Source organism: Pinus tabuliformis, chromosome Q (genome assembly GCF_031772625.1).
Source record: "Pinus tabuliformis cultivar Carrire ecotype Pingquan chromosome Q, CPIR1, whole genome shotgun sequence".
Lineage (NCBI taxonomy): Eukaryota > Viridiplantae > Streptophyta > Pinopsida > Pinales > Pinaceae > Pinus > Pinus tabuliformis.
This window is the reverse complement of record NC_142296.1, coordinates 879,274,668-879,292,241: the sequence shown is the minus strand read 5'-3', so window position 1 is coordinate 879,292,241 and position 17,574 is coordinate 879,274,668.

The following is a 17,574-nucleotide window of genomic DNA, read 5'->3' as shown; positions in this document are numbered from 1 at the left end:
GGCAACGAGTTTGCGACACAGATCTGGACGTCCTAGTGCAAACTCTGTAGAATCTAATTGCAGATCTGGATTTTTTGTGAAAAAATACCCAAGTTCAAAAAAAAATCAGTCGAATCGGAGTCCGAATGAGAGAGATATCGCTAATTTAAAATCAACGCCTTTTTCAGATTTTTTTTTTGTGGTGGCGGGCCTAGATCAAAATTTGAAGGACTTGTATAAATTTTATGGCTCTCATCCAGCCAAATGGCTAGCACAAATGGAGAAATATTTCACATTGAATTACATCATAGATGATGCGACTCAGCTGAGTGTGGGAATCATGTACTTGGACCACAAAAGATGGCAATGGTGGCAGTGTCATAAAAATGCCATCCAAGGACAACTACTTGGCAGATGTTTGCAAAATCTATTTGTAACCACTTTGACCGTAAACCTATTTTTGTGGGTCCTCTTACTAAGCTCACATAGACAGGCACACAACCTAGCAAAGATTTTATTTTTGCAGGAAAGAAGGAAACCAAGAAACCTAAAGGGTTATTTTCTGCTGGTATCTCCTTATTGCAGGTTCATGGATTGATTCAGAAGGAGAAGATCATTGTTTCTATAAATCCTAGTTGCAAGCATAATTTTATTAATGTTAATTTGGAAAAAAAAATTGCAAGTTCTAGCAAAACACATTGAAAACACACAGGTTGATGATGAGGATGTTCAAGTTTATAAGGATTTGAAGCTTTCTATGGATAAATATGTGTTGCATGGTGATTTTTATACTTCAGATATGGATAAAATGGATGTTGTTTTGGGATATTCTTGGATGGAATCGGTGGGTACTATCAATATTAATGTGCATAAGGAATTCTTGAAGCTCTAGTATAAAAAGAAGAAAATTACATTGCAGGATATTTCCATTAAGACCCAAGCAGAGACTATGGAGGCAAAAGCACAAAGCTCTAATGAAACTTACACATCAAATGATGAGCTTTTGATGATCGACAATCAAACACAAACAAAGGTTGATGCAGAAAAGGTTACAGGTGCTGACACATCAGATGAGGGCTCAGTGGTTGAAGTAATAATGGAAGATAAGACACCACAATAGGCACCACAACATGCACCAGATAACAGTCAGGCTCCAGTAAGGGGTGAATTAAAGAAAAAGACATCGTGGGTTAAAACTTAAACATATCAACACCCACATCACCCTGCAAGACAACAACCAACAAGATGGCAACCAATTAGCCACAAGGACAACAAACCCCACATGACAGATAGAGAGGAGCGAAGATCCACCTATTACACATCAACACAGAAGAGATGCCACCGTCAACTTCCATCTCAAGCAAGCGAGGCACCAGCAAGATCGAGGGTTCACCTTTCTCTTGGATGGCTAGATGCACGTGCATGGTACTAGTGGACTACTCTTTTGAGTAGATCTTATTATTTGTGTTCTTCCCATGTTTCGGGGACAAAACATGCTAAGGGGGGTGGAATGTTATATACCTAGGGGAGATAATATGGGGTACAAAGGGAGGTACCCAAGGGAATAATATAATAATGGGATAGGCCATAGTAATAAATAAGGTGGTTAACCTGTATCATGTAATGAACCACAAGTAGTTAGTAATAATGTAATGGGCCCATCGTATTAGATAGATGGTATTTAGGGAACCATGGTAATGACTCATGGTATTGTATGTATGAGGCCTATATAGAGGCTAGAGACTCCACATTGAGAGGTGTCAAAAATTATTGTATGAACAGGCATATGGCTTGTAGACTGTTCTCCTTCCCTAAGGAGTGAATGTATGGTGTTGCCCTACCTTAAGGGTTTTGATCAATAAAGAAGCATTTCTATCTATTTCTATCTTATTATTTATGGGTTTATTTATATTATCTTATATTTTTAGTATCAAATCTATAACAAGTGGAATCAGATCTATAACATTCAAGTAGCATCAAAATTATGACAAACAAATACATGACTCAGCATATCTAGTCACAACAGTTTTATTACTTTGACTCAACCTTTTATCACTCCAGTCAACACTCTGACTTCACTAAAACCCAAACATTACATTAGATCATCATACATCAGACTCATAGAGACTCCTACAAACGATCAATTCATAGCCACAATGCACAATCACTTTAGCCAAGGAAAAATTGCAAACAAGTTGTGAAACCCTCTTAAACAACAAAGACATCGGAGGTAAAAGGCTCAAGTCAAAAGCATCAATACCTTTGCCAAAACTTAATGATAGAATACTCTCATATGCAAGAACCAATGTAGTGCAGGCTCCTAAACATGATAATCCTTTCTTAATTCATCTGACATATGGATGATATGACCCCAATGAAGGCTTCACAATACCTTTGCCAAACATATCTCCGCAACATACATTAATGACAAGAAGCAACATCAAATTCATTGGAAAATTTTGTCGTAGACAAACCTTTGTTATTATTCTTAAGTACAACAATCTTTAAAAACAAAATTGTGTCATACAAACCTCTACCCTTAATGTGAACAAGGTGTTGATCTAAAATAAACACTTTGTTATATAACATTTTCCTTCAACAAGACACTAATATTTTCACTACACATTGATAGATCTCAGCCCCTGCAAAAAGTATGTTAACATACAAAATTTGCCACAACTTTTAGCCCAAAGTGTTGATCTATGAATGCATTCAAATGTAAATAACGTCAAACTTTTGTCACTATAGGCCATTCAACACAACAACAAAAAATCAAATCATCAAGCATCCAAAGGTCATGAATCTATGAAGATCAGTCAACTCTTGCAACCTAATAGTTATCACCATGAACAATACTTATTCCATCACACTCGAATCAATATGACATAGCATAACTACTCTATATTCTAATATCTACAACAAATGTATTGTTGAAGAATCTGAGGCACATGTAGTTAATGAGATTCTTCTTGACTTGATAACTATTTGTGAGACATTTTTAATTTTCTTGTTAGCACAATCTTCTATTTAACATTATTAGAGTGGGTGTTTCTTATTTCATCAAATAGCTACCAAAAACAAAGAGACAAGAACAAAATATGTAGGCATTCTGCCAGGGCCAAAACCTCTCCCTCTTGGAGAGGAAAACACACACTAAATTCTTTTTCTAGAGATTCCAATTGACGAACACCAAGACCATGACCCTTGACTGGCTGGGCCACTCCAAGACCAAGACATCAATCCTCTTCTTCATATTGCTGAGATCGCCATCATCACTACACCTTTTCTGAGATCATTACTGTGTCTGCACCATCAAGATATTCATTGTTTCCAGCATAGTTGCCCCTTCAATGAGATTATATCCTTGAGACAAGGTTACCATTGAGATCATAACTATGCTTAAGGTTATGACTACAGAGAGTAACACCAAGACTCTTGTCTTTAGACTTATGTCGAGAATATAATCATCATAATAGTGCTTATCTGAAATCACAGTGATATTATCCAAAGGTTGATCCTTACGCAAAGAGACATAGTCTTGTACCCATTTGAGTTCCAGCACCTTGAGCTTAACTGAGATCTCAGAGTGGAATGCAAAGGTATCACTGTACCTTATCACCGAGATCCTGCACCTAATTATCCCATCCGAGAATATACTTCTTCAAGATATGCAAAGTTGCAGACCTTGTTCTTATTCGAGTTGCTTCATAGAATTTAAGATTATGTTCCTCCCATTTGCAGTGACCCTAGGTTGGTACATATAGTGGTCATGCCTCCGTAATGAGCCGACATAACCAAGTGATCCATTGTGTCTCTTTTTCTAGCTGACATGACTTCAATTTAAATTATTTTTTTGGCCAACGTGATAGAATTTTCCATTGTTTTTCTTGCTTATCTTTAGGAGGATTATATTTGTCTTGGAGGGCTATTCTTAGACACTAGGTAGCTTCATATACATTACAAATATGCTCAAGAAGAGCTCATGATTTTGACTCTTTGACTTTCCTATACCTATGGAATGAGCAAGAAACTCATTCATATGATTTACAAAATAATATTTACTTTCTTTACAAGTACAAAGATCAAAATTGCATGTATAAATATCGAACCTAGTTACATTTTCTTCAACACTCCCTCTTAACTAGGGACGTATTTACAATGGTACTTGGTTATTCTCAATTTGAAGAATTTATTATAAGAAGAATCAGATTGGTAATCCCATCTGTATAGCATCATATCAACTAGCATTGTCACAGTGCAAGGCCTTGACTAACATATCCATCTCTCCATGAGACCATGAGCTACAATGTTGGCGAGACCGATGATTTATAGACACCTTCATCATTGTCTCTCAAGGTACATACCCACCCAGGTGTTCGTTAAGTATGACCTTCAAGGATTATTCTTATCTTGGGTTCCCAACCCTCAAACAATATCGGTCCTCTTGCCTACTCTTGTCTTGGATGCGCTACACATCCTCAAAGAGCATCAGATGCCAAATGATTACCCAGCCCTCTATTCTTTCTTCCCGGGTGAAGACAAGAATGTCGTGTCTATCATGTGTCTTCATTTCCATCCATGGCCTTCACCTAGACTTACGAATATTAGTCCTGATCTAGTACATGACACATGAAATAGAAAAACAAAATCGTCACCCCTTTGTAATCAGGGGTGATCTAATCCAATCTCCCTCTTGATCAGGGACCTATTAGAGCTCCCTCGTAGCTAGGAACTCTTCTATACATCAACAAATTCTTCTTTGTGGGTCCTTTGGCTGCTTGATCAACTTTTCTCCATGATGTCAAGAAAGTTAGTTGAGCTTCGTTCTTCTAGGGCAACTACCATCGATCACTTTCCTTCTTAGTTCATCATGTCATTCCTTTCTTCATGGAAAGTGGCCTTATTCATATATAGAGCCTTCATCATATGACTACTTTCTCATCATGCTTCTTCCATTCAACACATGAATGCTAGTTGTACTTGTAAGTAGCCTTGCATGAACTTATCCATAATTATTCAATAAATCAGGTATATCATTAAATCAAATCGTACCTCACTAGGTGGCTCTTCATCACGACATCTTTTTGTAGGTATCAGAATCCTGCACACATATTGACATATCTCCCAAAGATATCCATTGTCAAGGGTTTTCATCTTTTTCAGACTTTCATCACAATCTTCATATCTTTTCGGGAGATTTCCTATTTAAATCTTCTTGGTCTTTTGGATGTTTATTGTCTTTATCGTGGTTGCATATCTCATGATCTCTTCCTTCCTCACACATTCCATCAATAGTTTTTAATTAGATTTCCTTCATTGTAGTTAATCACCTCATACTTCATATGAGGACATATTATGTTGATTTCATCTAGTGTGACTTATGTCTTTCTGCATCTTTTCAGAGTAGGAGATCTCTTTCCTTCGATCATGTCTCTCAAGATAGAGGTATTGATCTGAAACCATATGACATGTCATTATAAAACTTAAATGCAAGTATACATACCTCATTTTAAATTTTAGGCTTTCTAGGCTTCTTTTAACAATTTCCTTGCTTGAAATATCTTCAACCCCTTGAACTGCTCTTACGTCATCATATCATTATTCATGAACTTCACAGGTTGGAGTTTCTATCGAAACACTTTCTTCATCCCTAGATCAGTGAATCTTCTAGTGAAGGTTCCATCAGATAATCTTGAGGATCTTAAATATCCCTATCCAACAGATGTTTCCCTTTTGTTGTATGAAGAGCCTTCTTTAAATGTTTGACTTTTGCAAAGTTTTTTCCTACAACTTGCCTTCTTTGACTGAGGTATCTTACTTATCCTTGAAAATTTAGTCACCCTCATGATGATGTCACGAGATCTAGTTTCTTTCATGATGTTACACCACATCCTATAATATATTGTAGTCACATTCTATGTAGGATCTAGGAGACTAAAAAGAGACTTATAGAGACAGATTAACTTAAATATTTCTACTCCCTCTTATTCAGCTCCTTTCATCCTATCCAGTGCCATGAATTTTCTTATAATGTTCATGATTCCTCTACCAGATTCCCTAATGCCTACCTTCATGAACTCAAAGGAGACCTTATTCAATGACTTCATTCATCTATGAGGACTATAACTATCGTCCTTATTTCATGCAAGGACCTTGTTATGAGGATTATGACTATTCTCCAGCATTTCCATTCCCTTGCAAATCGAAGTCATTAAATCAAAAATTGATCAAACATGAGATATACTTACTTGGCTTGTGAAGAGGAGATCTTCACCTTGATTCTTCCTTTGCTTGAGATGCCCATCATGAACTGCTAGTATCCTTTTACCAAGACTTCTTTGGAGACCTTCTAGCACTACGACATTTTTGATCTCGTCATCACCGAAACTACTTTATGATCTTGAGATTATCTTGATTCTTAACTCTTCTTCATGGTTCTTTTAACTCCTTCTATATTGAAAATATTGTTGACATGCTCATGATATTGCCATCCCACAACTGGCCCTTATTATACTTCAGCATCAGCAAATTCATGTTCTAATTCGAGCATCATGCTATTGAGATCATGTTTATAGATCAGATTCAAAACTGTGACAAGTATATTGATATTGTACTGAGACAGTAGTGTCCATGAGTGTTGTTCTTTCGAATTTTTCACTATGTTATGAGCTCGAACTTCTCACCAAATTCATCATTGTGTTTTTATTGAGATATGTATTGGAGACCTGCCTTTTGACCTATTGAGATCATGGATGTCTCTTCATAGTTTTTACTGAGATCATAACTTATGCACCTTGACTAAGAATGTAAGTTCTGTTTATTATTATTGCATAGAAGTCTTTACTGAGGATGTGACTGTGATTACCAAACCTGCCTTCTTTTCCTGAGTTTCTGAGCACCAACAATACTTTTGTTTTCCTGAGATTATAATTTATGTCGAGACATAAATGTCTCCTTGTATCGAGGACTTCTAAGGGATTACTCAAATGATTGCATTTTACCTGAGATCCTCAATAACTAAACATCATGAGGAGTATTGAGATCACCATGCTTATGTAATACTTCGTCAAGCTGTACCATTTCATCAAACTGTGGATATAGTTTTGTTAGACCGAAATTGTGTGTTTCTTGTAGGATCTTCGAGATCATTATTCTTATGTCAAGAAATTACTGAAACAGAGATCAAGATGAATATGTTAAGTCTGTAATAGTATCATCATGGTCATGCCATGAGTAGGTTGAAGAGAGCTCCTTGTCTGATTACAGACAAGCGATATACATTCCTTCCCGATTACAGGAAGCGCCCTCCCGGCAATAATATGTTGAAGACTTTGATTACGAGGAAACCAAGACAATGATCACGTTGATGTCAATACAATGTTCTTATTGGGGTAGAGAACATAAGAGTGTCGAGGTAGGGATACTTCTCTTTCACTGAGACAAGGAATTCACCAAGTTCATATATCGAGGATTTATACTTTGCTGTGCTCATCAAGACTGATAGAGGATTTCGAATATGTCGTTGTTCTATGTCAACGAGAGTCTTGATACTTCACTGAGATTGGTCTTGAATTGTCTTGCTATTGAATACTACTTGTTGAAGACTGGTCTTTCAATTCCTTCAACTTGTTCTAATGTCCTTCTTGAAGTCAATCCTTAAGTGTCTCATTTATGCCCTTCCTTAGACTGCACCCATAGCTCTAATACCATGTTGAAGAATCTGAGGCACATGTAGTTAATGAGATTCTTCTTGACTTGATAACTATTTGTGAGACATTTTTAATTTTCTTGTTAACACAATCTTCTCTTTAACATTATTAGAGTGGGTGTTTCTTATTTCATCAAATAGCTACCAAAAACAAAGGGACAAGAACACAAGATGTAGGCATTCTACTAGGGCCAAAACCTCTCCCTCTTGGAGATGAAATCCTGCACTAGATTCTTCTTTTAGAGATTCCAATTGACGAACACCAAGACCATGACCTTTGCTTGACTAGGCCACTCCAAGACCAAGACATCCATCCTCTTCTTCATACTGTTGAGATCATCATCATCATTGCACCTTTTCTGAGATCATTACTATGTCTGCACCATCGATATATTCATTGTTTTCACCATAACTACCCCTTCGATGAGATTATATCCTTGGGACAAGGTCACCATTGAGATCATAACTATGCTTAAGGTTATGAATGTAGAGAGTAGAATCGAGACCAATGTCTTTAGACTTATGTCGAGAATGTAATCATCATAATAGTGTTTATCTGAAATCACAGTGATATTATCCGAACACTAATCCTTGTGCGAAGAGACATAGTCATGCCCATCTAAGTTGCAGCGCCTTGAACTTAACTGATATCTCAGAGTGGAATGTGAAGGTATCAATGTATCTTATCACCGAGATGCTGCATCTAATTATCCCATCTGAGAATATACTTCTTCAAGATATGCGAAGTTGCAGACCTTGTTCTTATCCGAGTTGCTTCAAAATACAATATTTTGTTCCTCCCATTTGCAGTGACCCTAGGTGGATATATATTGTGGTCATGCCTCCATAATGAGCTGACATAACCAAGTGATCTGTTGTGTCTCTCTTTCTAGCCGACATGACTTCAATTTAAATTATTTTTCTAGCCAACGGGACAAAGTTTTCTATCGTTTTTCTTGCTTTTCTTCAGGAGGATTATGTTGGTCTTGGAGGGTTGTTCTTAGACACTAGGTAGCTTCATATATATTAAAAATATGCTCAAGAAAAGCTCATTATTTTAACTCTTTGACTTTCCTATACCTATGGAATGAGCAAGAAACTCATTCATATGATTTACAAAAATAATATTTCTTTTGATTACAAGTACAAATATGAAAATTGCATGTATAAATATTGAACCTAGTTACATTTTCTTCAACATGTATCAGTTCACTGCTCATGACAAACTCATTAAAATAACTATGGTTATCTCTGCAATAATCCTTCCAATAGCTAACGAATAGTACAATAATAATTTTGACATCAAACACACCAATCATATAGTGTATCACATCAACAATGACATACATATAAATCTTGAAACAAAATGTATTCATTGGTAGCTCATTGATAATACAACCCCTATAATCACAATTGATCCTCAGTAAATACAAAATGAGTAAAACACATTCTATATCTAAAGCATTGTGCATATGTCACTCATTATTTATTTGATGCTCCATTTCACTCGCACTATAGTGTCTTTGTTGTGTCATATGCATCTAGACACTGTAACTCTAACACAAGTACCATATGCATTTACCAACGTGGCCACATGACATGACACATGTTTCATTGAATCAGTGTATGAGTGTACATCAAATCGATCTTAGACACTCAATCCAAATGCATCAGATCCATACTTTTCACCAGCTCGCAAGGAATACATCATATCTCTTCCAATTGAACCATCATTGGACTAGTGGTTATCCCTGGGCCATAACATCAATACAATTAAAAAGGAAAAGCATTAAGTTAATCCAAATTGATCTCTCAACCATGAATTCTAATTGATTAAAAACGATATTTTTGTACTCTGATCTGCAAACTAAGTTAATCATTCAACCACATTCTTGGAGACATGCACCAGAACAAACAATGGAAACAAAATGAAACTTTGATCACATCATTCCATAGAGAACCCAAACTTCGGATGCACAAATCAATCACACAAGTGCACACCCAAATGACATATTTCCTTAATTTTTTATAATCTCTCCACCATTGAATGGGAAAAACCATATTTCTGTTAATGCTTTTGTTTGACTAGATCAATTGGACCTCGCACTATAGTGTCTTTGTTGTGTCATATGCATCTGGACACTATAACTCTAACACAAGTACCATACGCATTTACCAACGTGGCCACATGACATGACACATGTGCCATTGAATCAGCTTATGAGTGTACATCAAATCGATATTAGACACTCAATCCAAATGCATCAGATCCATACTTTTCACTAGCTCGCAAGGAATACATCATATCTCTTCCAATTGAACCATCATTGGGCTAGTGGTTATCCCTGGGCCATAACATCAATACAATTAAAAAGGAAAAGAATTGAGTTAATCCAAATCGATCTCTCAATCATGAACTCTAATTGATTAACAACAATATTTTTGTACTATGATCTACAAACTAAGTTAATCATTCAAGCACATTCTTGGAGACCTGCACCAGAACAAACAATGGAAACAAACTGAAACTTTGATCACATCATTCCATAGAGAACCCAAACTTCCGATGCACAAATCAATCACACAAGTGCACATCCAACTCACATATTTCCTTTATTTTTTATAATCTCTCCACCATTGAATGGGAACAACCATATTTTTGTCAATGTTTTTGTTTGACTAGATCAATTGGGCCTCGCGTGCACAAATTACCTCAGAAATCTGATGGTTTTTCCCATGGTTTTTTAATTTCTTCACCTACATAATAGGTAAATAGATTTTCAAGGCAAAAGAGGTGTGTAATAACTTGATATGCAAATTAGGTTACCCACATTATAGCATAGGTTGCTAAGAACAAAGGGCACATTATAGGCTAGAGAAAATCACCACTTTTCTAGGAACCAATGCATCCTCCTACAATTTTGTTTTCAATCACAAATAGTTTGATATGATCACTGTCCAGGTTGACATCAAGGCCAAAAAACTAGCCATAATGCTAACAATCTCTGAATTTGGCATTGATGTCAACCTCCTCCAAAACACCAAGAACGCAAAGCCATCAAGTCCTTTTGTCCCCCTTTGACATCAATGGCAAAGGGAACTCGTAGCAATGCCAACAAAATGCATAGCCATGACAGTACAATTTTCAACATCATACAATTTCTCATGTTGGCCATGCCACCCCCCTAAGCATATAATGGGGTTGCAATCATACTCTCTTTACTATTGTATCAACACTTTCACTTTTCTACAATAAGCCTCATGTCCAAGTGCAAGAGACTAACCCAATTTTCACCAATGGTGTACATTGGTGTGCAATAGAAGTACAAAGCTCCTTGGATCAAATACATGGTTGTAATAAGTGCATATGACTAATATATGGCTCTTATATAAGCATTTCTATCACCAACCAATGACTCATGACTACATGGACTCAAGTTACAACATTCCACCAAGTGACCCAATACAAAAATGAGACAAGGGTTACGTCAATGGTAGACAAGACTTTGAAATCTAATAGCCCATAGATAGTTGAAATTGACACACCTCTACAATACATGTTAGAAATAATATCTCTCTATGACCAATGCACCAAAATAAACAATAGAGACCAATGCACCAAAATAAACAATGTAAGAGAAATAATCTATACAACACAATAAAAATATAATAATTTGCAATGAAGCACCATCAATGCCTCATGAGCTCATCATAGACACTGACCTCTCGCTATTAGGGTCATGACACTCTCTAATGTGATCAAAATCCCAAGTAGCAAAAGCATATCAATATCTCAAACCAAAACATCATAGGCAACAACTGCATACTCCTCAAACTATGATAACTCTTGCAATAAACCAATGTTTGGTAAGTGCATCGCATGAGGAATATAGTGAGTTCCTCCAAGCAATGTCTTTTCCCTTTTCTACTAGCAAGGGACCATAATGCCAACAATCAACCATTGAAACACCAGAAGCACATTAACTGCTCCCCCTGGACGTGTGTCATCTTCTTATGATCTCCACACCTTGGAAAACTCTATCGTTAAGAGATTTGTGCTCATTCTCACATAACAAATCCTTTATCAAAATATTGTTCACAATAGCCTTAATAGATGCAACATTAGTAGCACAAATATTGCATCAACATCAAAATAATAGGAATATGAAAACACTAGCCAAAATTTATCCTTATAAACCCAAAGAAACACATCTTGCTACATCACTCAAGAGAATAAGAGAAAACCCTAGCTCACATAAAAAACATGCACATGGGTTCATATGTTTGGTTAATTGTCATCAAGTTCCTATGTTGTTGCCATGTACTTGTTGGAAGAATAATTTGTTATTTATGTCAAAGGATGACTTGATGAAGATAAGGACACCATATATTTAAATAACACATTAATCCCTTTCCAATGAGCTATAGCATGCCTCCTCAATCCTCTCTAATGAGAAGAAATGATTTTTTTAAGTGAAGAAAATAATTTTTGTCCCCCTCTTCAAGTTGGCCTACATGAACATAAGTTGGACCCTCTCCAAAAGACATTTTCGTTCAATACATGGTCAAATTAGTATAAAGAGACATCATGACTCCTGAATTTTCTCATCCATCTTTTCCAAGGAAGACAAGAAAAGGAGCTCAAACCTGAGGTAGAAAGACAAAGTTCATAGCTCATGAACTTAGAGGCAAGGACAATCAAGGATTTTTTATTGTTATCTATGTTTTGGATCAGGGTTTATTGGTGGCTTTTTTTTTACCTTTTGGATCCATCTTATGTTGAAATACAACCTCCCTTGATTCCTCTTGTGCATAGATCTCAAACCCCTGTACTCGGCATTCATTTGGAGCAGACATCTGGCCTCTTGGAGCAAAAGTCTAAGGCCCCTTGGAGCAGAATTCTAAGGTCTCTTGGCGTAGAAGTTTCTACCCTAAAATAGAAGTCTCAATCCTCCTAAAGAAAAATTATAAGCCCTCTTGGAGTAGAGGCCTCGACCCGCTTGGATCAGAAAGCCCATACCTATATACCTTGGCATGTGGAGAAAACTCTTGGCCCTAGACTAGGGCATTTCTAAGGCATTTTATATCTCTGAAATAATGCATAAAACCCTCAGTTTGAACCTACGGTTTTTGTTTCACTATTTTAGATCAATTTCGAAATTGAAAAGGGCTTATTTGGAGGAAGCTTAAAGCATAATTTTGGAGCACCTGTAGCAGATCTGAGTTGGTTTGAGGGAAATCGTTTTTGGAGCATATGTAGAGAAACCTTCTTAAAGACCAACACTTGAACACATGTTGTAGCATATTTTTAGAGCCAACCTTCTTGAAGACATCCCTGTGTAGACTTGGAAACATATTTCCAACAAACTTAAAGCCTTTGTTGGAGAAACCTTTGGAAACCTTGTTGTAGCAGACTTGAAGCATCCTTGGAGTAGGTTTTGTAGACCTCTTTTGACATATGTTTGAAACTTATTTTCGAGAAATCTTGCAGAATTTTTTGAAGTCTATTTGAAGAGGTTGGAGCCAAGGAGGATTGGAGTCCTCATTTTGACCAAGTTGGTGCTTGGGTTGTTTGAGAGGATTGGAGTCCTCATTTTGACCAAGTTGGTTCTTGGATTTGTGGAGAGGATTGGAATCCTCATTTTGACCAAGTTGGTGCTTGGATTTGATCAAGGTTGGAGGCTTGAAGTAGTCAAATATTTTGTTGGATTTTGAGTTTTTGTAAAAGAGGATTGGAATCCTCACTATATTCATCAACATATATATATATATATATATATATATTTCTTGTGTTCTAGTTTAATTTGTGATAAAAATCTTAACTAGCATAATATAACAATTGAAAGAAATATTGATTCACCCTCCTCTCAATATTTCCAACAATACTTCCATTAAGGCTAAGCACCTCTCATTCACTTCTGCAATACTTTTATAAGTATGCTTTAGGTAAATTAGAATAGAATGGGGATTGTCTTCCCCTACTTTGAATCTGAAGATGAAGAGATTGACTTCTTATTTCAGCTCAAATTTTTCTTCAGTACATATACCTTCTTTGCATTTCTGATCCATTTTTCTATAAGCTTTCTAGTGTCGTCTTCTATAATTTTTCGTCCTTTTGAGATAAATATAACTACATGTCCTCTATCAGTCATTTTACTACACTAAAAATGATTTTCTTTAGCCCTTCAACCAATAATACATTATTATCTTATGTCTTTTTAACATCACGATCAGTTCTACCTTTTCCTAGCACCTTCGTCGGTCATTGTTTCCAAGAATAACATCGCCACCCTTGGTTTCTTTGAGAGAGATAAATCTTATTATTTCTATACATGTGATGTGAGCATCCGATGTCTATGTACCATTGCTTTTCTTCTTCTAGTGTGCATAGAGCAAGGCCACACTTCTCTTGTTGTTATTTCCCTTTTTTCCAAGTTTTCATATGAGGATTGTTGATAGAGATGTATTCTTCTGGGCTTTCGCTAAAAGTATTTTTTTTCATTTGTATGTCTAGTTGTTTGAAATGTATAAATGAATTCATTGGCTTTCTCCTACATTATTTTTCCACATGCCTAAATTTATTGCATGCATAACACCTTATGTGACTAGAGAAGAGGACAAAAAATCATGCTTACAAGGTTAAAACTCAAAAGAGGTGAAGCAAAGCTGGTTGGAAGCCCTGAAGTTGGGTCAAGTGGAAGAAGAGCAAGGTTGCCAAAGTATTCTACACCAGTACATCCTCAAGTTGCACAATTTGTAGTTGAGTCTTCAGAGACGATGTCTCATGAAGGAGAACCTACAAACATAACAGAAGATAAGAAGACCTTTAGAAATGCTTTCTTTGATATGACGGAGATGGTGAAGGTCCTCTATGAAGAGAGTAATAGCAGATTGCAAGGAGAAAGTTCCAAACCTCCCAAAGGAGAAGGCTCTTCAAGATGAGGTAATGGAAATGGAGACAAACCTCCACCCTCTCCACCATCTTCTTCATCGTCTTCTTCACAAGCATCTTCACACTCTTCCACTAATACAACCCTTACTCATACTCATCATCATTCTTCAAAAGGAGCTGGAAAAATACCTCTACTTAAACTTGATGTTAAATTCGAGTTGTCCACGTATAATGGTGAAGTGAATGCAGAGAAGCTTGATAATTGGATTCGTCAGTTGGAGGTCTACTGTAGAATTCAGAACCTTCAAGAGAATGATATTAAAATTTGGTTGGCTTCATTGGGAATGGAGGGTGCAAGACGCATTTGCTGGAAAGCAAGGACTCAAGACGAGATCAAAAAAAATGGTAAGATCCCTATTACTTGGTCTGATTTCATTGATGTTATAAAAAGACAATTCTACCCTTCAGCCCATATGCAAAAGGCTATCATCAATTGGCAAAATTTCAGACAGTTAAAAGGTCAAAATGTGCAAGAGTATACTCAAGAGTTTAGGAGAAGTCTTATGCTAGCAGTAGACTTGCAGTCACAAGATACTTTGCGGAAATATATAGGAGGTGCATAGATATATTCGACACACCATTCTTATGTTTAATCCCACGAATCTTGATGAGGTATGTGTTCAACATACACACCGCGAAACAAGAGGGAAAGATGTACAAGAAGAAGGTAAGAAGAAGCCATTTCAGAGAGGTGAAAAAATAAAGAATTTTAAAAGAAAGTAAAAGAAAAATGCCTTTGTTAAGAAAGAATGGGAGAAACCCGTGTGCAAGAATTGTTTCAAAGAGAGCCATGATGAAGCGCATTGCTAGAAGCTTTATCCTGAATTACGACTGAAGAAATTTAACAACAAAGGGAAACAAAGGACCAATGTTGTTGTACAACAAGACATGGGTTCTTACTCACGTGATGAAACCAAGATTGCAGCCATAGTCGCTAAGGGAAAAGCCATGGAAAAAGCAAGCAAAGAGGAAGTCGTGGTAAGCACTAGTGCAACAAATAAATCCAACAATGTTTCAAATGAAGAAAACAAAATTGAGTTGTTTCATATCCAAGTTATTTCCAAGCACACCAAGATTGATACGATGTTTGACAGTGGATCCCAAGCAAATTTAATTTCTACAGATTTGGTCTAGAAATTGAATCTGGAAACCGTGCCTCATCATAAACCATATCCATTGGGTTGGATAACCAAGGATTCCAATCTTCAGGTCACACGGAAATGTGTTTTCAAGTTTGCAATTACTGCCAGTTTCGTTGATGAAGTCGAATTAGATGTGGTGCCACTGGATATTTCTAGAATTATGTTGGGAAGCTCGTATTTGTATGACAAGAAACCCGTTTTCCATAGATTTGAGAACAAATATCATTTGTTCAAAGGTGTAGTGGAGTATATTGTGAGGGCCCATCGTAGGAAGCTTAATCTATCTTTGGCAAGCGTGGGGCAAATGAAGCAACAGGTCAATTCCAACAAGAGTCTCATGCTCCTTATGATCAAGCAGAATAATGAGACGGAGCATGGATCCTTTGTAGGTTGTGACGTGAAGTTGAAAGTTGAATTAGTTGATGTGGTCAATCAATATGGAGACATGTTTCAAGAACCAAAGAGATTTCCACCAAAAAGGGGAATTCAACGCGAAATTCAACTACAGCAAGACTGTCCACTCCCAAACATCGATATGTATTGAATGTCAATTATGGAAAGTTTAAAAATTAAGAAACAAGTTCAAGAATTGTTAGATAAAGGTGTAATTCATCCCTCTACTTTGCCATGTGGTTCACGAATTGTTTTGGTACCCAAGAAAGATGGAACCTGACGCATGCGTGTAGATTATCGAGCTTTGAACAAAATTACCATAAAGAATCGATACCCACTGCCCAAAATACATTATTTGCTAGACCAGTTGAAGAATGAAAAAATATTTCACTAAATTAGACTTGAGAAATGGATATCATCAAGTTAGAATCGTTGAGGAGGATATTTGGAAGACTGTGTTTAAAACCAAACAAGGATTGTTTGAGTGGCTAATTATGTCTTTCGGTCTTTGCAACACTCCAGCTACATTCATGACAGTTATGAATGATGTTTGAAGATCCTTTCTTGATGAGTTTGTAATTGTCTACTTAGATTATAGTTTGATATTCAACAAATCACAAAAAGAGCATGTCAAGCATGTGAGGAAAGTGTTGGATGTAATTAAAAAAGAACAGTTACTTTTGAATATGTCTAAATGTGAATTCAGGAAACCTTCCTTAGTGTATTTGGGCCACATAGTTGGAGGAGCTGAGCTGAAGATTGACCCCTCTAAAGTTCCGGTCATTGTGAATTGACCAATACCCAAATCAGTGACAGAAGTAAGGAGTTTTCTAGGATCAGCGCAGTGTTGGAGGAAGTTCATTGCCAAATTATTTTCCATTGCAGCTCCACTACATGTTTTGACCAGCGTGAAGGTTGTCTTCCACTGGGGAGGCAAATATAAAAAAGCATTCGATGCTTTAAAACAAAAGATCAGTTCAACCCCAGTTTTAGCATTACCAGATTTGGAACAACTAGGAGAAATACAAATAGATGTAAATGACTACGTCATGGGTGCAGTTCTTTCATTCTTAGATTTTTAATGGTTTTGTTATTAATTATCCTACATATCATAGAAAGATGTATGCATTGGTGCAAAATGTGAAGAAATGGAGGCATTACATGATGGAAAAAACCATTATTCACACTGATCATCAACCTTTGCAATATATGCAATCTCAAACAAAATTGCAACTATTAAGGCACTTTCGTTGGATGGGATTCTTACAGCAATTCCACTTGGTAATCAGGTATAAGAAGGGTATTTATAACAGAGTCGCTGATATGCTTTCTAAACCAGTTGTTAATGTAGCCATTTTACTCAAGAATAATTATGTTTTGCTTGAAAGTTATGTTGAACT